The sequence below is a fragment of the Heloderma suspectum genome, chromosome 6, assembly GCF_057233095.1.
Source record: "Heloderma suspectum isolate Gila_16-S chromosome 6, 16-S_ref, whole genome shotgun sequence".
Taxonomy (NCBI): Eukaryota; Metazoa; Chordata; class Lepidosauria; order Squamata; family Helodermatidae; genus Heloderma; species Heloderma suspectum.
Window position 1 is genome coordinate 30,458,607 of NC_139463.1, and position 22,596 is coordinate 30,481,202.

A 22,596-nucleotide genomic window follows, 5' to 3' on the forward strand; every position below is an offset into this window, starting at 1 on the left:
CGCGGAGCTGCCGCAGAACAGAGCTGGCTGGGCAGGATTCCGGGGGGGGGGGGAGGACCGGATCGCCTCCCCCCCATCGAGGATTCTGGGGGGAGGGATGGAGCGCCTCCCCCCCACCATGAATCACATCCACAAAAAGGTAAGTGACTTTCGTACATTCCTACAGTCTTTGCTTTGACACATTTTCTTGAAAATAGCAAACATTACCTGTGACTAGCACGAAAACCACTCGACCTTACTGCCTGAAATTTGGCATATTCAATAAGCTCCATGGGGGCTACCAAGCCACCAAATTTAATGTATTTGTCATACACACTAAACAAGATATGGCTGTTTTGTTTTCTAGTGCAAGTCTATGGGAAAATGTAAAAAAAAAAAAAGGCAATTAGGCAACTCAAAAGATCAGGGGCACAGCTTAAAAAACATCTGGGGCCCATGCCCAGGTGGGCCCTCCTCTAATGATGGCTCTGCTTCATAGCATAGAGCTGGAAGGGCTCACATGGCCATTTGGTAAATGCCCATACTGTGAGGCAGAACTGTTGATGTACACTCTCACACACCCCAATACCTCTCTTGATGATCCTATACAATTCAGAACACAGGAGCAGAAAGCAGGTGTACTCAATAAATATATTTGTTATTTAACCCCCTTTTCATCCTGAAATATGCCCCTTCCCTTTATCATCCCATCAACCCTGTGAGGCAGGTTGGGCTAAGGAGGGCAGAGTGTGCCAGAAGTTCACCTAGTGAGCTGCATAGCTTAATCATAGCCCAGCACAGGCCAGGCTTCCCCAAACTGGTGCCTCCCATATGTGTTGGACTACAACACCCACCATCCCCAGCCAGCATTGCCAGCACTAAACTATACTGGTTGTCCTCAAGTTATGTTTACACAGGAAATCACAGAAGATATCACATGCAAGTGAGCTGGGCCTATGTGCTTCAGGGGCTGAAAAAAACCTCCCAAGGCCACTTGGCCATTTGGGCTGCTGGGAAATTACTCCCCGATTCTGTGCATGAGCAAAATACATCTGTTGAGACAGGGGAGTTGACCCTCTTTCAGCCAGACAGCTGAATTCAACTTTGGAGAAGCTCTCAAGGGCTATATTCCAGTGGTGGGGCCGAAAACAAAAGTGGGGCGAAAGGCAAAAGGGCAGGAATAAAAAGACCTGAAGTACCAGCATATTGGCAGTAACTAAGCCTTAGGAGAGGCTTTCCCCTTTAGAATGGGAAAAACTGTTCAAAAGCCAGTAAACCACCAAACAATCAGCCATTGGGGGAAAGGGGTGGGGCCAGGGGAAGGGGGAGTGGCCATCTGGGGAAACCTGGAGGGCCGATTGGGACCCCAGGTGGGGCAGATTTGCCCTAAAGTTCAACACCCCTGCGCTTAGACACCCAAAGAGTAATTTAATTGGATATATCTCCAGGCCACTCAAAAACATATCTAGATTTAACGTGCAATTAGAAAGGTTTCCTAAATATGCTCTGACGGGCACAGTGCCACCTCATATTGGTTAAGATCTCAGGCAGGGGCAGGGGGTGTTGCTAGCTGATTTTGGCTAGCTGAGATTTTAATTCCTCTGCTGTGTCTTATCAGCCAAAATCGAAACTGTTCGTGCCAGGCTTCTCCTCCTCGCCCTACTTACTGCTAAAAGAAAGGACCACATTACTGCTGTTATAAACCATTGATTAAGGTTTATAATAGCAATAATCCCCTCGAAATTCATTGTTACTGCAGTTAATGACCAGTTTATTAGAGCGTTAACCATCCTTGGCAATGGGCTGAGTCGTTTAATGCTGGTAACGACCAATTTCTCAAGGGTTATTGCTTAAATAACAATCCTTAGTTAGATATATGCTCAACCACCAGATATAGCTCCAGCTGGAACCTTCTCCTGTGCTATAATTGTTCATTATTATTCCCAAGTTTTGCCATCATACCTCAAAGTTTCAGATCCAAAGGGCCATTTAGTGGTGAAAGTAGCTAAGATCTGAACACAAAGTGCTGGACCAAGTACTGGGCTGATTCCCGGTTGGGGATCCTGATGGATGGATGCGGCCAGACTTTCAAAAGAGTCTGGGAGGATGGAAAATGACATCCCCAAGGTTATTCACTGGTTCCGGGTTTGGACCCGTGTATGACATATACATGCATTGTTTTGTCTGTTTTGATGGTGGGCTTTGATCCTGAATTCTGAAATTAAATCTGAGCAATTCAGACTCTGGGCACAAGACACCCAGTGGTGTGCTATTAATCCTCATTTTCTCTCAAGAGGTCTGAAGCACTATATGTGAAGAGACCACCCAAGGATACCATGCAGGAGCTTTGATTGCAGCAGTAAAGACCCTCCACTGCCATGAAGAGAAAAGAGTCGGGTATCTTGGCTGTGACCACCATTGCCCAGATGCTATCAGGAAGTGACAACCAGGGTTCAGAGGTTTGCTCGAAAGGGGAACAATCTGTTTCTGGTCGATTGCCAAGCACAAATCAAAGTGCAGGTGTTCACCTTTAAGGCCATACACAGCTTGGGATCTAGGAATGGTTGTTCCACCTCAAGCTGCCCATATGCTGAGGTCATCAGCAAAAGCTCTCCTCGCTAGGGATGTCAGAGAAATACATTTGGGCGGTGGAGTTCAATGGGTGTTCCTATGCGCAGCTCCCAGACTTCATTTTGGTTTCCCGCTGCAACGCCCAACTCCATCTGCAATGAGTCGGGCCAGTTCATGTTTTTTTTTTCTGGGAATTTTGCACATGAGGGGTGGGGGCCGAGGTTCTGCAGTCTGCACAAATTTCTGAGCAATTTGTGCAAATTATGACCACATTTGTGCACATTATGACTTGATTTGTGCAAATTGCAGAACCCTCCCCCACTCCCCCCAAAATGCACTCAAAAGTTCCTGGAGTTAGGTGAACAGCTCACAACTCAGCTCGCAGATGCAGAGTGAGTCGTAGCTGCCACGGAACTCCATCAAGCTAAAGAAGAACTGGATTTCCCAGCAACGGACATCCCTACTCCTTGCAGGACCAGACCGACCCATTAGGCAGAGTGACAGCTGCTTTAGGTAGCTGTCTTTAGGTGTCACAAAAGGTCAACAAATCTAATTTACTATTATTGTATTTTTATTGCTGGGGAGGGGGAGGCACATACACATAGCCAAAAACATACATACATAAAGATATGGGAATACATATTCTATTTAAATAGAAGCATAATACATCTCACTATAGCAGGGAAGTCTGTGACCAGGTGATCTGTGTGCCGGCTGCTCAGTCCGCTGTCCAACAGCTAATGGTGGATGGGCAACTTCAAGGCCCCAGATTTCTCTGCTGATGGTTCTTCATCCTTATACTGGACTTGGACAGTCCTTTAGACAGAGGACACCTTCAAACAGAGGACTGTCCCCTGATAGCTCTCCAAGCAGAGGACCATCCTCTCAAATGCTGGACACATGGCCACCCTCTTGCCACCTCAAGACAGTGCCAAAACAACATGGCAGGCCTTGGGCATTATGCACTTTGACTTTGGAGAGGCAAAAGAGGTGTTTGGGGCTGGCTCTGCTCCTCTGAGTGCCCTGCTATCTGAAGTGTGGCTGGTGGCAACTAGGAGGTAGTGGAGGCTGATTTCTCCAATGTCAGTGGGGTGTTGAATTCGCTCCAGGTTTCTGTCAAAACTTTAAAAGAAATATCCATGGTGCAGAAGCTATCCAAGGTGCATGTGACCAAAACCCAGAGTGGATTCACCACCCCACTGACATCCGAGCCACCAGCTTCCACCGGGTAGAGGGCAGTTTCCATGGTTGTGCCTCATTTATAGAACTCCCTCCCTCAGGAGGCTTGCCTAGTTCCCACTTTGCTAACTTTTTACACATCAGGTGAAGATCTTTTTTTCTTCTCCCAGGCTGTTAAAGTTTTGAGTTAGAAACTGGTTTAACAGCTCCTTTTAATTGCTTTTAGTTGCTCCTTTTAGTTGTTGTAATGTATTTATTTATTTCGGTTTTATTATGTTGATTTAATTGCTGTTTGTTTTGTTGTTGTGAGCTGCTCTGGGAGATGTTTATATGCAAATATTTATAAACAATATGCAAATATTTATAAACAAGCGCACAAGGCTGAAGCTGGAGAACCCGGGATAGAGGAGAAAAAGGAAGAAGGGGGCTGTGAAGGTTTGGGGCCTATAGAGTCAAAGTGGGGGGAGGTCAGGCTTAAAAGTCTGATTTGGGGGGGGCAGTATCCCTGGGAGGAATCCTATGTATGTTTAGACAGAAAAATGTCATACAATTTCCAGCATTCACACCAGCCAGCACATCAGGCTGGGGAATGTTGGGAGTTACGGGATCTTTTTCTGTCTAAACAAGCATAGGATTGTGCCCTAAAGATAATAAAGAACCACCCATGCATGCCAATGGAAGGGTGTGTGTTTTATTATCTCTAACAGCCATGCAGGAAGGATTCTGGGCAACGGTAGCTGAGGAGGGAAGGATTCAACCTCCCCTCCCTACATGCTTTGGTCCCAGTCCAGATCAGGCCCTCACACCCACTTTTCAGCCAGTATAACGCTGTAGCTTGGTCTTGAATGGGCAATTAAAAGCAATTGACTTTAGAAAAGCTAACATTCATGAGAGATGAAAACTCCTCAAACTGGTTTGTTAGCATGAATCAACAGAGCTTCCAGGAATTGGGGGGTTTTCCTTGGTGGCGTGGCTATGGAGGCTGGCAGGATGACTGCCTGCACTTAAAAATTTACCTCACTATACCACTGTCAAATAGAGGATGCCAGGATCCTTTCAAAGAATGCTGGACTAGCTGGATTGCGATCTGTTCCACCATGGTTTTGGCTTTGGCTCTTAAGATGGAATACACACTGAATGTCACTAAACTCAAAGATAAGTTATGCTTTAACTCTGCCAAGACTTTGAGCATGCATTCTTGCTATGTAAATCTTAAACACATTGGTGGACCACAGGGATTCTGGTATTTCATCATCATCATCATCTGATTGAACAAGACCAAAGTTAGCTCATCCCATGATTTATGTGTCTGTTCAACTATGAAAAGGAAGCACTGGTGTCATCTTCATAATTTCCCCCAGATCCCAAATCGCAGCACTTTTTAAAGGGGGGAAAGATGATGAAAATAAAACAGGCCAGATTGATACAGCAAGTTGCATGTGACTACAGTGGAAACCCTCTCTTGGCCTTTAATTAAAAACATATTTCACCCCAGAACCTATAAAGGGCAAATGTGCAACTGAGCGCGGCCAATGCCTTCTCTCACACCCTTATATCACCTGTCAAATCTTTGCTTGCCTCGTCTGGAATAACAAAACTAGTCAGCAAAAGCTGAGGAGATAGCAGTGTTTGTCTCTTTTCTTTCCCTCTTGCAAAAAATAATAATAACAATAAAAAAAACCTCTCTCTCTGGCAGGCCAAGCAGTTCCTCCATGTGGGAAGGAAGGAACTGAGTCAAGACAAAGGCCATTCTTTCTGGACAGTTCCTTTCCTTTCTCTCTTGTAAGATGGCTCTCCAATTTATCCATGACTCGAGCATGTCAAGCTACATTTGGAGCATAACAAGCCTGACCCTTGCCTGAGCAAATGATGCCTCCTCCTATTGCACGATGCATTTGTGAGGCTGAAAGAGAGTGGCTTAGGCTGAATGCCTCCCCCAACATGCTGTACATTAGGCAATGTTGTTCATAGAGTCCATTTGGTATAGACGGAAGGGGTCCCAACCCCCAAACCCAATGCACTAAGGTAGGGGTACAGAACTTCTTTCAGCCAGAGAGCCAAATTCCATTTTGGCAAAGCTTTTAGGGACCACATTCCACTGTTGGGTGGGGCCAAAACCAAAAGGTGGGGCCAAAGGCAAAAGGGGTGGTGCCAAAATACCAGCATATTTTAGCTTAAAGCTCTTAGTGTCAGTAACTAAGTCTAACCCTAAGACAGTAACTAATTAACTAGTTACTAACTCAGTAACAAGGAGAGGCACTTCAACTTTTTAGAATGTGGGGGGGACAGCACAAAAGCTGGGAAACCAGCCAACAATTGGTGTTTGAGGGGAAGGGGGGTCCAGAGAAAGAGGCTGTGGCCTTCTGGGGAACCCTGGAGGGCTGGTTTGGGATCCCAGGCCTGAAGTTCTGCATCCTTGCACTAAGGCCATGAGGCACAAGAATTAGGTCCCTGCAGGAGAAGGAGGACAATGGAGATGATGGTGGTTGACATGGGTAAATTATGACAGTGTCCTGTTCTAGATCGAGTATTGGCTGTTTGCAAGCAAGTACAGGGAGCAAGGCAATAGAGTAGTCAAGTCGGCAAGCAAATAGTCAAGCATTTCTTGCCTTGTCCGCACATCCCAACTTTGACTTATAGTGAAAACCATTGTTATTCATGGAATTTGCATGTCAAGAGCTTTCCAGTGAAGTGTTTTTCATGAGAATCGGTCAATGGGAAGGCAGTCAAAAAAAGGACCAACTAACTCCTGACTTTGAATTTATATATATATATATATATATATATATATATATATATATATATGAATGAGATATTTTGGAATGGTAGGTTTAACATGAATTATAATGGTGGAGCCTCTTGTCCTTATGATGAGGACAACTTGGTCATCTTGAGCCAACTGTAGGGGAGGTAGGTGCGTGGAAGCAGAATTCCAATCATCCCTAGCTGGTTAATTAACCGTACGCAGAAATGGTCACCAATGTGTCTGACAGCCCAATGTAACAGCCAAAAATCAGTAATAGCACTGAACAGATATTCAGGAGGGAAAGCAGAGGCTGGAGTTAATCTCTCCTGCTTCTTCCTTTCTCAAAATAACTGATAGGCGCTATCAATGATCATCTGGCCAAGGAGACAGTTCTGGCTGCTGGGCCCCGTGTCAGTTCCATGCTCTTGTATACAAGCCACGTAGTGCTTAGCATATCTTAGTAATACCAGTGACTGCGTCGTTTCTGTATTCGCTCTATTTTGAGCACAAGGGGTTAACCGAATGGCACAGAATGAAGGCTTGCAAGCATATGTTCCATGCAAAGGCAGATCTCCAAAGTTGTGGCAGACGTGTGCTGCACAGAAAGCATCCCCCCCTTCCCCCTGGGGATCTCTACAGGATATCGGACCTCCTAACCAAGGCACATCTGCTTCCCGATAGCTTTCAGCATGCCAGGGATCCCATGGAAAAGCAAGGACATGAGCATGTTGGTTACTGCAAACATGAGCAAAACATTTGGCAAGCAGACCCTGCTGTCCTTTCCCTGTCATCATGTAACTGATACGCATGCTAAGGACATGCGTCAACCAAGTCAATCAGAGGGCAACCTCCAGATATTTATTTTAGTGAGTGTGTGTGTGCACGCACGCACGTGAGTATAGTGGGCCAGTGTGGTGCAGTGGTGAGAGTGTTGAACTGGGAGTTGGGAGATCTGGGTTCTAGTTCCCACTTGGCCATGGAAGCTCACTGGGTGACTTTGGGCCAATCACAGACTCCCAGCCCAACGCACCTCACAGGGTTGTTGTTGTGAGGATAAAATAGAGAGAAGGAGCAGAAGGGTGTAAGCAGCCTTGGTTTCCTTGCAAGAGGAAAAAAAGGCAGGATATAAATATGATTAGATAGATAGATAGATAGATAGATAGATAGATAGATAGATAGATAGATAGATAGAATAAAGTGTGTGTGTGTGTGTGTGTGTGTGTGTGTGTCCCATCATTCAGATAGGTTTCCAGGGTAGTTTACAAAGAAATAATAATAACAATAAAATCAGAACATGGTAAATATAAAACATGCTCAAGATAATAAGTCAGGCAGCATTTAAAAACCAGCAGTAAAACAAATTAACATTTTAAAAGCTGAAAACATTTGAAAATGAATTAAAACTGTTGCAAAAAGCTAACAATTGTTGCCAGGCGAGTCTCCCTGGAGAAGGAATTCTACAAAAGGGCTGTCAGCCTGCCACTACCAAAAAGGCCCACTCTCTAGTTGCTACCTGCCTCAACTCAGGTGGCAGTGGCACTTGGTGGAATGAAGATAACCTTAGTACACAGGGAGGTTGGCATGGGAGCAGTCATTTCTTTGGGTAGCCCAGTCCTAAGCTGTATAGGTATGTCAGGTTTTTAGGGTCCCTCTCACTGCCAGACAGGGCTTGCTGTCTCTCCTTTCTCTCTGATGCAACCAGGTGGAAGATCCATTAACATGAGCACATGAGAGTGTAAAGCCCATCCCCTTGGCCTGGCAAAACCCAAATGCCATTTGGCTTCTTGAATTGCCTCCATCAACAGCCATTCCATCTGGCTGCATCACAGCAGGAGAACTGAGACAGGTACTGGAGCCCACTCCATCAGCCTCACTAGGACCAGTTGCCGCTTTGGCTACTCCCTTCCTAGAGCTGTGTCCTGCAAAGACCATTACACATCATCATTATGTAACAATATGACAGAGCCAGCACCTGCATGTGTCTGTTTTCCTCTTCGTTCCCCATTCTGTGTGTGTGTGGGTGTGTTTCTCTCTTTTGTATCATATCCCTTAGATAATTAATTTAAAACAATAACTTATAAATAATTTTTAGGAAGGAGAAAGACAGGAAGGAAGGAAGGAAGGAAGGAAGGAAGGAAGGAAGGAAGGAGGGAAGGAAGGAAGGAAGGAAGGAAAGTTATGGGTTCATAGATGGTAGATTACAATCATCAAAAGGCCCAATTGGGTCAGCAATGAACTTCCTTACCCCTTCTGTAACTTACCCAATAGTAGGGATGTCGGAGAATTTCTCCATGAATCTCTGGGAGGCCGAATGCCAACACATTCGGCCCCCCGAAATTGGTGGAGAAATGGTCCGCCACCCCCCCGCCACCCCCCGGGATGGGACTTACCTTTGTCGAATGTCCCTGGTGGCAGCGGTTCCCGGCGGTTCCCGGCGGCTCCCGGCGGCTCCTGGCGGCGGTGCGGCAGCGGTGCGGCGGTGGCTGGTCTTCCGACCGGCTGCTGCCACCGCCATTTCCAAGTAAAAAAAAACAACAACAAACGTGATAGGCTACGTAAAGATTTATGTAGCCTATCACGGCTAGATTTTCAAAAGACACCGTGATAGGCTACGTAAATGTTTACGTAGCTTATCACGGCTGACTTTGGGGGGAAAAAAAAAAAAGCATGTACACAAATGGTGGCGCCCATGGGCGCCGCCATTTGCATTCCTTATTTGGGCACGTGTAGTCTATGTAAACATTTATGTAGACAACGGCGAAAATAAGGGCAACGCAAATACCCATGGGCGCCGCCATTTGCGTACGCGCTTTTTTTTTTTCCAAAGTCAGCCATGATAGGCTACATAAACATTTACGTAGCCTATCACGGCTGACTGCAGGGACACAAACGGCGGCAGCTACGGCCGCCACCATTTGCGTCCTGGCAAGACACAAAATTCGTGGTCGGAGGGACGGGGCGCCTCCCACCCCACCCAGAATTTCAGGGGGAGGGACGGAGCACCTCCCCCCCCACTGTGAAGCAAGCTGTGGGACCAGGTAAGGGACTTTCGTCCATCCCTACCCAATACTGATTTAGCACCCTTAAGAACTAGATCCAGGAATCCTCTCTCCATCCAATGCTACAACACAGTTTCCGATTATCAAACACACCAACCCTGCATCAAAACACTGTACAACACAAAGATGGAATAAAACTACTAGAGCTGTGTGCAAATGGTCTGTTGAAATTCTCCACCTAACTTGTGGGCAGAGAAATTTGGGAGACAATTTCACTGAATTTCTCCAGGGGGAGGAGAAATGCACCACAGTTTCTCCCAGGTGGGGCTCCCCACTGGCAGGGCTTGTGGCACAGCTTCTTGCTTTTCCGGTAAGGGTTTGGGGGTTCTTCATGCTGCAACAGCATCAACTGTCTTGGTGAGCTGCCCTCCATCTCAATGCAGGTGGGGGCAGTGTTGTACACAGCTCCAGGGATGAGGTGGAGCTTGTACTCTGCCAAAATCTGTCTCCCAATTTCCTGAAAGTTTTCTCCCCTGCCCCATGAAAGGGGCTTCCATTGTTCTGCCTCATTTGGGATGTTTTATGATGTATTTTTGTGGTGTTTTTGAGCCTGTCTAATCACAGCTAGCCTCCCAGACTGCCTGCATGTCCTGATCTGAAAAAGCCCTATGGGAGGAATTACCTTGTGGTGCCTTAACTGGGCTTTAATTGAAGTGTAGGAACCTGAGGAGGCTATACAGGCAGCCAAAGAGATGATCATACAGTGAAAAACTTGTGCTCACTCTTCAGTAGGGGTGGACGAAAGTCACTTACCTGTCCTCGAAGCTTGTTCGCGGTGGGGGGGAGGCGCTTCGCTGCTCCCCCCGTGAAGTTCAGGCCATGGGCGGGAGGCTTCCCACCTCACCCGGCTGAAATTCAGGCCGGGGAGGAGGCGCCTCGCCCGGCCGCGAACTCCAAAGTTTTTTTTTTTAAAAAAAACGTCCCCGTGATAGGCTACGTGACGATTAACGTAGCCTATCACGGCTAGATCTGCAAAGTCAGCCGTGATAGGCTACGTTAATCGTCACGTAGCCTATCACGGGTGACTTTAAAAAAAAAAAGCGCGTACGCAAATGGCGGCCCCCATAGGGAGCCGCCATTCGCGTTCCTTATTTGGTCGCTGTAGTCTACGTAAAGATTTACGTAGACTACGGTGAAAATAAGGGCAACGCAAATAGCATTGCCATTATTTTCACCGTAGTCTACGTAAATCTTTACGTAGACTACAGCGACCAAATAAGGAATGGGAATGGTGGCTCCCTATGGGGGCCGCCATTATCCGTACGTGCTTTTTTTTTTTTTAAGTCACCCGTGATAGGCAACGTGACGATTAACGTAGCCTATCACGGCTGACTTTGCAGATCTAGCCATGATAGGCTACATTAATCGTCACGTAGCCTATCACGGGGGTGTTTTTTTTTTCTTTTATTGGAATGGCGGGGGTGGCAGCCGGTCGAAAGACCGGCTGCCGCTCCCGCCCCGGACGAACACCTGCCGAACCGCCGGCCGGACCCACCGCTGGGAGGGACATTCGGCAAAGGTAAGTCCAATCCCGGGGGGGGTGCGGGGGGCAGGGGGGGGTGGAGAATTTCTCTCCAAAACTTGTTCGGGGGGCCGAACACGTTGGCACTCGGCCCCCCGAAGTTTCGGGGAGAAATTCTCCGCCATCCCTACTCTTCAGCCACCTCCTAAGTAAGGTAAGCCCAAGAAACTGAAACCCAAACCATGAGAATTTCTTCACCATTGAATTTCTTTTCCAAAACAATTTCTCTTCTATCAAATAGCATGGGAACGGTCAAACAAAATATGGGAGAATTATTTGGCAGAGCACTAAAAGCTACCATTACTGATAAGCAAGGACCATGGAAAGTGTCCTCTCCTAATGGACACGTCTGTCAATTTCAGTTTCTCATTTTTCTCATCTGAAGTTTGGTTTATCTTGAACTTGAGGGGGGTTTGTTTGTTTTTTTAAGCTCGTATGAAAATTCATAAGAATTTTTGTGCACATTGCTCAGAATACATCCATTTTTGCTTAATGGCCGCTGCCAGTTGTGTTCCTTATTTTTCGCCGTCTTAGTCTACGTCAATATTTACATAGACTAAGATGAAGAAAAGAAAGGGGAATGCAAATAGGGCCCACTACGCTATTTGTGTTCCCCTTTCTTTTCTTCGTCTTAGTCTATGTAAATATTGACGTAGACTAAGATGGCGAAAAATAAGGAACGCAAATGGCAGCGGCTGTAGCCGCCGCCATTTGCGTATGCATTGTTGTTGTTGTTTTTTACCCAGAGCCCTCCGCGGCCGGAAATCTGGCTGCGGACGGCCCTGGCCTGGCCCTGGTCGGCTGCTCCGCCGAACTGCCGCAGAGCACAGCCGGCCATCGAGGATTCCAGGGGGGAGGACCAGATCGCCTCCCGCCCCATCGAGGATTCCGGGGGGGAGGGACGGAATGGCTCCCCCCCACCATGAACAGAATCGGTGAAAAGGTAAGTGACTTTCGTACATCCCTAGCCGTGATAGGCTACGTAAATATATACATAGCCTATCACGGCAAAATACAGGGACGCAAATGGCAGCGGCTACGGCAGCCGCCATTTGCGTCCCTATGCAGGCTGCCCAGCGGCCAGATGTCCGGCTGCTGGCAGCCCCGGCCAGTGGCTCCACGGAGTCACTGCGGAGCGGAGCCAGCCAGGGAGAATTTTGGAGGGAGGGACGGAGCGCCTCCCTCCCCCCATGACTGTCGCCCTTCAAAAAGGTAAGTGACTTTTGTACATCCCTAATTCATGTTCACTGTAAGGCCTGCTCAGATTCAGGATGTATGAGAATTTTGTTTCAGTTCATAAATCATTCAAAAATGCCCGGTTTGCAAGCCCGAATGTGAACTGGAGCACATGTTCTCCGAAAACAATGTTCACAAATTCCCAGACTTGTGATTGCATTTGAAAAATGTGTTGTTGTTTTTAAAAAATGCACATTTTCACTCTTTATTCAATGGGAGGAAAGTGTGCACATTTGCAAAATATGCACAGGCGTGCGTACTTTCCTGTTCAAATTTCGCCTTTGCACAAACTGAAAAACAGGTTAAAAATGAAAATGGAAGCAAGCCGAAATGAGCGTCAAAGTGATTTTCAGAAATTTAGTCAAGCTCAAAAATCGCTGGCTCTCCTATGCCTAAATCAGAGGTTCGGAGAGAAGCCCATAGGCTAGTCACTTGTGCATTGACGACAAAGAGATAATGCCTTGCCTAAAAAGGGGACAAAGATTTGAATAGAATTTGTACCTACAGATTTCTATCTCTAGATGCACATTTAGATAAAATAACTATAGTTCAAATAGAAGTACATCTCACCACACTGGGGAAGATTGTGACCAGATGAACTGTGTAGGGAGGGATGGACAGACTCACCCGTGCCCAGCTTCGTTGACCACTTGCTGTGCTGCCGATGCCGTTGCTGCTACCCGCCCCTGCTCACAGTGCCATGTGTGCTTCTAGATGGCCCGGCAAGCACCTGATGAAGCCATGGGGCTGCATGCCCTCAATAGTGAGCCACCATTGTGTGCAACAATGGTGGCTCCAGAACGTCTGTGTTTTTAATGTTGTGCAATTAGTGGCTGCAATGGGGCCATTTATGTAACATTAAAAATACAGAAGTCCTGGAGCCTCATCACCTGCCAACCCCGTGTTCTCCCCTCCTTGCAAGGAATGGATGACGTGTATTTGACAGGACTCTTACCCCTGACTCCTGTCGATAGGGATGGTGCAGGTGCCCAGTTGAACCAGTTCCATCCAGGAATCCAGCGGAACCACCCCTGCCCGCACCCCTGAGCCCTGCTCACTGAGCCCCTGGTCTCGCTTGCCCCCTGCCCATGCTCGGCAGGTGGCCTGCACTCACCCCGGTGGCCTCCTCATGCTCTGCAGTCACCTGTTTTTGAAAACTAAAATGGCAATTGCAAAAATATGCATGTTTGTGTATGCACCAAAATGCGCATTTTTGTAAAAATGTGCATTTTCCCGCATACGCAAATATGCACATTTGGAAAATGCACATTTGCATATGCATATATATAATGTGTGCATTCAAAAAATGAGCATTTTTGTGCATACACAAATATGTGCATTTTTGCGATCGCCATTTCGTTTTTCAAAAAATGGCAACTGCGGAGCTTGATGAGGCCGCCGAGGTGAGTGTGGGCTGCTCGCTGAGCATGGGAGGAGTTCAAGCACAGTCTGGGGACTGGCGAGCAGGGGCAGGGGCTGGGCGGGCACCCAGAGAACCCAGACAGGGGTGGGTTTGCACATCCCTACCTGTCAAGCCTCTCCAGATGGCGGAGGCAGGAGTCACCTGCCAAGTGCACGTTCTCCCCTCCTTTCAAGGAAGGGAGAATGTGTGCTTGGTGGGTGGCTACTGGGACTCCTGCAGCCACCATTTTACATAAAATGACAACTTGCTAAGGGACCGGGTGGCTGCCAGACCAGCTCACCGGGTGTGGGGCTGCTGGGCGAGCAGGTCTGGGTGAGCACAGAGGCTAAGTGAGCGGGTCCAGGGGCCTTGATCTTGACTGGACAGATCTTCAAGCAGACGACTGTCCTCTGTAAAATAGGGCAGACCTTCAACCTAGCTCAGTCCCAACATCCTGGATTTCTTCCAATTCTGGTAGGTCATAAGGTTTTCATAGGGTATCTGGTGTTGTGGGCAGGGATTTCCTGGAAATCTCCCACAAACACAAACTTTTTGCAGGAAGAGGAAAGAGTCATGATTAATGTTTTTCAGTGGTTTTGCTGCACCAGTAAAGAGGGGGGGAAACCACATAGGTTGTTGTTGTTGTTCTTATATATCCATGGGCATTTTAAAGCAGGGTATTAATTGTATGTATGTATGTATGTATGTATTACATTTCTATACTGCCCAATAGAATAGTAGGGTTGGAAAGGGCCTATAAGACCATCAAGTCCAATAACCAAAGCTCTTCATTAAAGAGTTAGGAAAGTTATTCCAGATGATGTATATTATATCTGTTTATTTATATAATAGTTCCAGAGCTAGGAAAAGATATTCCAGAGACCAATCCTAATTGTGTAATATTAATTATAGGGATAGGAGAGCTATTCCAGATAGGATCCAAAGTCTGTATATTAATTACAGAATTGGGAGAGATATTTCAGAGACCAATCCTAACTTTTTTAAAAATATACATTAATTACAGAGTGAGGAAAGGTATTCTAGATTATAATCTGAAATGAATTAGAGTATTGAACCAAAATGTGTACAAGTGCAAAAGAAAGAAAGAAAGAAAGAAAGAAAGAAAGAAAGAAAGAAAGAAAGAAAGAAAAGAAAAGGGTTGTCTTGCTCAAATGTAATGTGAACATACACAGGAATCGCAGTGTTGTGGATTAAACTGTACTTCTTGATACTGATACTGTCAATTGCAGGCTTCAGATGCTTAAGCTAAAAAACAAAAGCAAAGCAAACTTCAGCTCTCTGATGAGAGACATTGTACAGATCCTGGCATTCACCACAAGGGAGAGACAGGATCACAATCTCTCTCACACCCACCCACACCAATATGCACATGCCCCAACACACGCTCAAAACTCTTAAATTATTTCAGGTTTAAATAAAGCAGTGCAAATAGCCTGGTAATTGTTTTCCCCCTGTGTGTAGTTTTCAGAAGCATTATTCAAAGCATCTCAAAACCTTCCTCGCAGGTGCAGGGGTATCAACTTAAAAGGACAACCAGCAAAACCAAGTTTTGGAGGTCTTCTTGGCCTAACTGTTTTTCCTTGTCGGGCACACATATTACTGAAGATTTGCAATCCCCCCCCCCCAAAGATATGGTGGTGGTGGGAGCCGGGTGTTCTTTTGTTTTGTTTTTTTTAATTTTTAGCTTCCAGTTACACTGTGGTATTGGCTCCACTGGTGGGCCTGGCTTTGCAGCCAGAAGGAAATATTGCCCGAATCTCAAAATGGTGCATGGATGGAAGCTGAGTGGTGCCGGTAGCCCAAGACCTCCAGGCAGAGGTTCAGGGTGTGGAACCGGGAGGGCCCCCAAACAGCACAACAGCAGCAGTCACAGAAATCTCTACTTTCCTTAAAAAAAAAAGAACCAAAAAAACTTTTTGCAGAGATGTCAGATTGTAATTTATTGTCTATACATACAGCTATATTGTGTGTTTTCTTCCTCTAGTAATGGAAATATTTTATGTTCCATTTTATTTGTTTTGATATTGTGTTTTAGTCATTTAATTTCTCTGTAAGCCACCCAAAGAATGTATGTTTTTGGATGACCTATCTAAATATATATATATATATATATATATACACATACATACATACATACACACACACACACACACACAAAAGGCACCACTGATTAATTGGGAAACATTTATTTTTTAAAAACATAAAATTTAGCAGTAGACATGGATGGATCTATCTGAACAATATTGTCAGTTTTTTTAGGTAAAACTCCTTCTGTCCTCTTTCCACACAAGCTTACTATTTCTCTGCTTGAAACCTTACATTTTGTAAGGATCTTTCCTAATGCATGCATTAAGGTATGGATTTTTGTGCACATTTTTAAACGCACACATTTTCCCACATACCTTATATTGCTCAAATGCTGTTTTGTGTGCAACTTTTTTTCAAACTATACGTATCTTTGTGCACACTTTCCCCTAATACGTGCATTTGTGTATGCATTTCCCCCAAGACGAACTGAATCAGAAAGCTATCAAAACTGGCGATCTTGGAATGCAACTCTGTCAGCTCACTGAGAGTTTGGGGGGGTGCAAATTGAGTAAACCATAACAAGAACAAAAACGTAATGGGCCAAATGTCTTGCCAAATCATAATTACTAATTAGTGCCTTCCATGTGCCTTAGAAGAGGCATTTCCATCTTCACTCCCATACAGGAGGGAATGCTTCTTCTGGTGCCTACTATAACATACACATGCACCATGTGCACATGAAGAAAGTATGTTTCTTTTCTTCAGAACAGTTGTTTAACTTTAAGTCATATCCAAATGTATGTCAGTTCAATCGATTTTTTAGGCATCAATCCTCTGATCCCTGGGAGGCTGTCCCAGGGCCCATAGGATTTAGGGCATCTCCCTCTCCATAGCCAAAGAGGGAAATCAGCCTTCACAGCAGGGCCGGCCCTACCATTAGCCAGAGTGAAGTGGTCAGTTCAGGTGACAGTTGCTGAGAGGTGGTAGCCAGGTTTTGGAGGAGAGAGCTGTGGGCTACATGATCTGCCCTGTACCCACTAAGTTAGCCTGCTGCCTCCAAGTGCAATGGAGGAAACTGTCCCATCGGCAGTGCTGAAGGAAGATTCAACTGCCAGTCCAGTTGGCTTTTGTACATGGAATGGGAGGGGGTATCATCTTACCCTTTGCCTCAGGCAGCAAAGTGTACTGGGCCAGCCCTGCTTCACAGGCCTCCCCATTGCAGGCACAGGAACTACTGCTTCCCTGCCACTCCGACAGTGGTATCCAATAGCAACACTGGAAAAAGGGGAATGTGTTGGGGGAATGCTGGAGACAGATAATGGGAGTCTTTGGATTGGATAGATCCAAAGCCCTCCCATTTCCCCAACATGCCCTTGGAATGGGCACGGGGGGGGTACTCTAGCTGTGGACTGGCATACTTATATCATTCCACCACCACCATCACGCCTCTACCGGTTTCTATCCTGCCTGCTGGCATAATCCTAGCAGGATTTTTGGAATATGGTAGTTCCTCTGCTTTGGGTTCTCCTTCCCCCACTTCCTTTGGATTGCTCTGCCCATCATTTAGGGCACAATCCTATGCATGTTTAGACAGAGAAAAGGCCTACAACTCCCAGCATTCCCTGGCCAGCATGTCTGGCCGGGGAATGCTGGGAGCTGTAGGCCTTTTCTCTGTCTAAACATGCATAGGATTGCACCCTTAATGGATTTAATCTCATGCACATTTCCTTGAGTGAAGCCTTTCTTCACCCCCTTGTCCACTTGTGTTTCCTCCGAGCCTTGATTTCTAGGGATGGACGAAAGTGACTTACCTTTTCGCGGATTCTGTTCATGGTGGGGGGGCGTTCCATCCCTCCCCCCAGAATCCTCAACGGGGGGGAGGCGATCCGGTCCTCCACCCCCCCGGAATCCTCGACATCCAGCTGTGCTCCACTGCAGCTCTGCGGAGCAGCCGGCCAGGCCCAGGCCAGGGCCATCCGCAGCTGGATTTCCAGCCGCGGAGGGCTCTGGGTTAAAAAAAAAAAGCGTACGCAAATGGCGGGCCGCCATTTGCATTCCTTATTTTTCACCATCTTAGTCTATGTAAATATTTACGTAGACTATTAGAGCGAAAATAAAGGGGAATGCAAATAGCGTAGTGGGCGCTATTTGCGTCCCTTTTTGATTCACCGTTTTAGCCTACGTAAATATTTACATAGGCTAAAACAGCGAATCAAAAAGAGATGCAAATAGCGCCCACTACGCTATTTGCATTTCCCCTTTATTTTCACCGTAATAGTCTATGTAAATATTTACGTAGACTAAGACGGCAAAAAATAAGGAACGCAAATGGCGGCAGCCGTAGCCGCCGCCATTTGCGTACGCCGTTTTTTTTTTAACCAGGATGTGATAGGCTATGTAAGTCTTTACATAGCCTATCACGTCTCTGTAAAAAAAAGAAAAAAAAAACGACCAGACTGCAAATGGAGGCGGTGGCGGCAGCCGGTCAGAAGACTAGCCGCCTAAGCTGCCGACGCCGGAGCCGCCACCTCCAGGAACATCCACCCCAGGTAAGTCTCGTCCCGGGGGGATCCACGGGGGGGCGGGGGGGCAGGCCACTCCACCACAGATTTCGGGGGGCCGTATGCACTGGTATTCGGCCTCACCGAGATCCATGGCGGAATTCTCTGACATCCCTATTGATTTCCCAGAAGGGCGTCTGGCATCTACACTACCACCTTGCAGCCGCTGCCACGTGAGGGTGTAAGGAGTATGACATGACACACTAACCAAAGCTCCTGGAGAGGGAAATAAAATCAAACTGTGATGCCCAGGGAACTGCCATTTCGCAAAGGTGTCATGATCTACAGGAAGCTGTTCATCGCAAGTAGTATGCAACAAGGGGGAACTGCAACAACAATTTGCAGTGTGGGTTGTTCCTTGTTCAGGATACCAGTCAGTCAGCCCTGGAAGAGGGATACCCCATTACAGGGAACTTCATTCCAGTCCCCCTCCCATCAATTTTCCTCCTTCTTCTCCCACACACAATAGTCAGTCAGAATTCTGTGCCAGCTGGTGGAGGCTGGCGTCTCTGATGTCAGTGGGTGTGAGCACCTTGGGTAGCTCCTTTAGAGTTCTGACTGGTTCTGGCTGAAACCCAGAGCGGAATCACTGCCCCACTGACATCGGAGCCACCAGCCTCCACTGGTGCAGGCTATATAAGCTCAGTCTTCATTGGTCTCTTTTTGTTTGGGGCTCTTCCTGAAGAAAGGGTGGCCAGGTGTCCTACTTTACAGACAACAGTCCTGTATTTTGGAGAGCTGGAAGAGGGCAGTCCTCCATTTGAAGGTGTCCTCTATAGGATAGGCTTCCAGCCCAACTCAGGCACACAGGTCACCTAGTCAATCTTCCCCACCAAGGTGAGATGTCTTGTATTTCTATTTCAGTGACAGTTACTAGTTCTAAAATTATGCCAATTTTGCATATGCAAATATTATGCAACTTGGTGTCCTCTTTTTGAGCAATGTATAAGTGGCTCCCTACCTCTGAAAACCATGGACCCACCCCTACCCTCAAACTGCCAATACCTTTGTCTTGTGCAGGGATGATGCTTTCTTGTGTTACACAGGATCAACACTCAGATTATGAGTTTGCCATTAGCCCATGGGCTCTTCAAATTCTAGCAAACTACATGTTACCTCCTGGAACAGTCGCTGAGAATGATGCCCAGCAGCATAGGAGAAGGGAAAAAAAACTGACAGATCTAAACTAGCCAGCAAAAAATTCTCTGCCTGTTGATGAATTCTTATGGCAGAGGGGAGGGGAAGGAACCCAGTTAAAAGCTATAAATTAATACACATCAGGTGTGATGGGAATTCCCCCCATATTTTAAAAGCAGCATCAAGGAGAAGGAGAATGAGAAGAAGAAAAAAGGGGGAAAGGCGGCCTCTGGGGTTTCCAAAAAACAAGCCATCAAAGGCATTCCACAGCTAAGATGCCTCTTCCTTTATCAAGATGAGCCAATTTAATAGGTTAATTGTTACTGGGGCCAAGTTCTGGTCTGTTTCTGGTTTGTAGGTCTCTTGTTATCTCAGCTGTGGGAAGGAAGGACAGAGGAGGAGGAGGAGGACATTCAGACACCTGGATTCCTTGGACTCACACCGAACAGGGAGTCAGCCTGGGTCACTGGGGACGTGTCGCTGTTTTCCACCTACATATTATTCCTGCCATAAATCCCATTGACAAGTTTGAACTTTTCTCAGCTGACATGTTTACAAGGGAAGTGCACCTTTGACAGGAAAATTAAGCGTATCAATCATTTAACAAGCTCGTTAATGAATGGCTCTCAGATTGCCCTGATTCCATGCCTGGTAGAGTAATTTATTGATCCAGGGCTCCCCCCCCCACCTTCCTTTTCCTTTTCTTTTTAAACTTCTGGAGCTCCCCATGCTATGGTCAAAGCCAGATGCACTCTTCAGTTTGATGCTTCGAGCCAGTGGCCGTTGCTGCTCAGTTTATCAAGGGGTCAGTTTTCTCATTAGACCCACATTTTCTCTTTCTTTTCCTTTCTTTTTCCTTCCCTCTCTCTCTCTCTCTCTCTCTCTCCCCCCCCCCACCACCACTTTGACAGAACAAAGAGAACAGATGCCAGCCCTGGGCCTCTCACACCCACTCAAACATATGGAAGCCATCTCCTTTCTCTTTGTAATTACACAGGAGCTTGCTTTTCAATGGCTTCAGGTTTTATTGCACAGAAACCAACCAGTTCCTACATAAAACATTTTTATGACTTTCTCCCCTGAGGGCCTTCTTTTGCAGGGTCCTGTCAGCTATAAAATGAGCAAAGGACCCCCTGTCAGCCAACAGGAATGGCAGGCCTTTGGCCTATCTAGGGACAGAGGATCACTTGATGCTCTTCAGGAAGGGGTGGCCACTTCCACATCGCTACAAAAGAGGACAGCATTTTGAATGAATTCTACATATGCTGAGAGAGAGAGAGAGAGAGAGAGAGAGATGCAAATCTGGAAATAATTATTATAATTTAAATATAATACATCTCACCACAGTGGAGAAGGTGGTAACCAAGGTGGTAACCTGTATGCCAGTTGCTCAGTTGCTATCCTGGTGCTAAATGTACAAGGCCCCACCCTCCTTTCTTAGGGCACTGTATCTTTAAACCAGATGTGGACGGAGCAGCCCCTCAGACAGAGGACACCTTCCTCTTCTGACAGTCCTTCAAATAAAGGACTGTCCTCTTTCAAGTCAGACACTTGCTCAGACACTTGCCCAGCAAATACCACTTCGACAAGAATTCTGGAGGAAAATTGGCACCCAGAAGCCATTTCTAGAGCTCTACATTATTGTTTCTATTGGACTGCAGATGGTCCCATTTGGACAGCTATACTTGGTATATTAACAAGTATACTAAGGAATGGGTCACAGCTCAGTGGTAGAACACATGTTTTGTATCCCAGGTCCAACCCCTGGTATCTCCAGGTAGGGCTGGAAAAGATCTGTGTCTGAGACCTTGAAGAGCCACTGCTAGACATTGTAGACCAGACTTCCCCAGTGTGGTATATCCTCCAGCAGTTTTGGACTGCAGCTCCCAGAATCCTTCCCATTGGTCATGTTTGCTGGGGATGATAGGAGTTGAAAGCCAAAATATCTGGAGGGCACCAGCTTGGGGAAAGCAGATGTAGATAAGGTACTGTTGCACTCATATCCTGCTTGAGGCTTTCCTGTGGGCAGCTGGTTGGCCACTGTGTGAACAGAATGCTGGACTAGATGGACCCTTTGTCTGATCCAACGTGGCTCTTCTTATGTTCTTATAATACTGAGCTAGATGGATCGATGATCTGACTTGGTATAAGGCAGCTTCCTATGTAATCTTACACAAGCACTGGTTGTATCATACACATGCTCACTTTTCTCATCATCATCATTATTGTTGTCATATATTACTATTATTATTCTAAGGAGGCAACCTCAAACATGTAACATTTGATGAGGCTGAACCATGCCATGTGGGCAAATTGAGGCCTGGTTGGTGTAAAGCAGCCTTCCCCAACCCGATGCCCTCCAGAAATTTTGTCCTGCGCATTCCATCAGCCTTAGCCAACATAGCCAATGGGTGAGGGATGATGGGGATTGGAGGCCAATATATCTGGACAGCCACGAGTTGCCTACCTCTGTCTTATAACAACCAGCTGGGATGGGAACAGTTCAGGTAGCCTGATGGAAAGTGACAGTTGAGTAGCCTGTGACAAAGTGACAGTTGAGGAAGTGCTGGTCTCTCAGCAGAGCCAGTGGAATAGCTCTCCTTCTTTTCTCTCCCACTGCTCTGCAGCCCAATGGAAGACAAGATGGAGAAGGGGGTTTAGATCAAGAGGTTAGGAATATAGGAAGGTACCTTATACCAGGTCAGAGGGTTTGTCCATCCAGACTAGTATTGTCCACCCCAGGCTTCCCCAACCTGGTGCCCTCCAAATATTTTGGATGACAACTCCCAGCATTCTTGACTGTAGGCCATGCTGGCTGGGGCTGGTGGGGGTTGAAGTGTAGAGTGACTAGAGGACGGGTGGTGAACCTCGGGTCTGGAGGCTGAATCAGGCCCTCCTGGGGTCTCAGTTGGGCCCTCTGGGATTCTCTAGCGGGCCATGTCATTGTGCCTGCTTATCAGAAAGTCCAGTGCTTCAACCCTGCATGCCCTGGCTCCACTACAACAGTGGTTCTTGTCATTCTTTGAAAATGCTGTTCCAAAACACAGATGCTTGATGAAACATTTATTTGGAAGGGGGGGAATGAACAAAATATTAAAGGGGGGAGAAAAGAATTCCATTTATTTATTTATTTTATTTCTAATCTGCCCAATAAC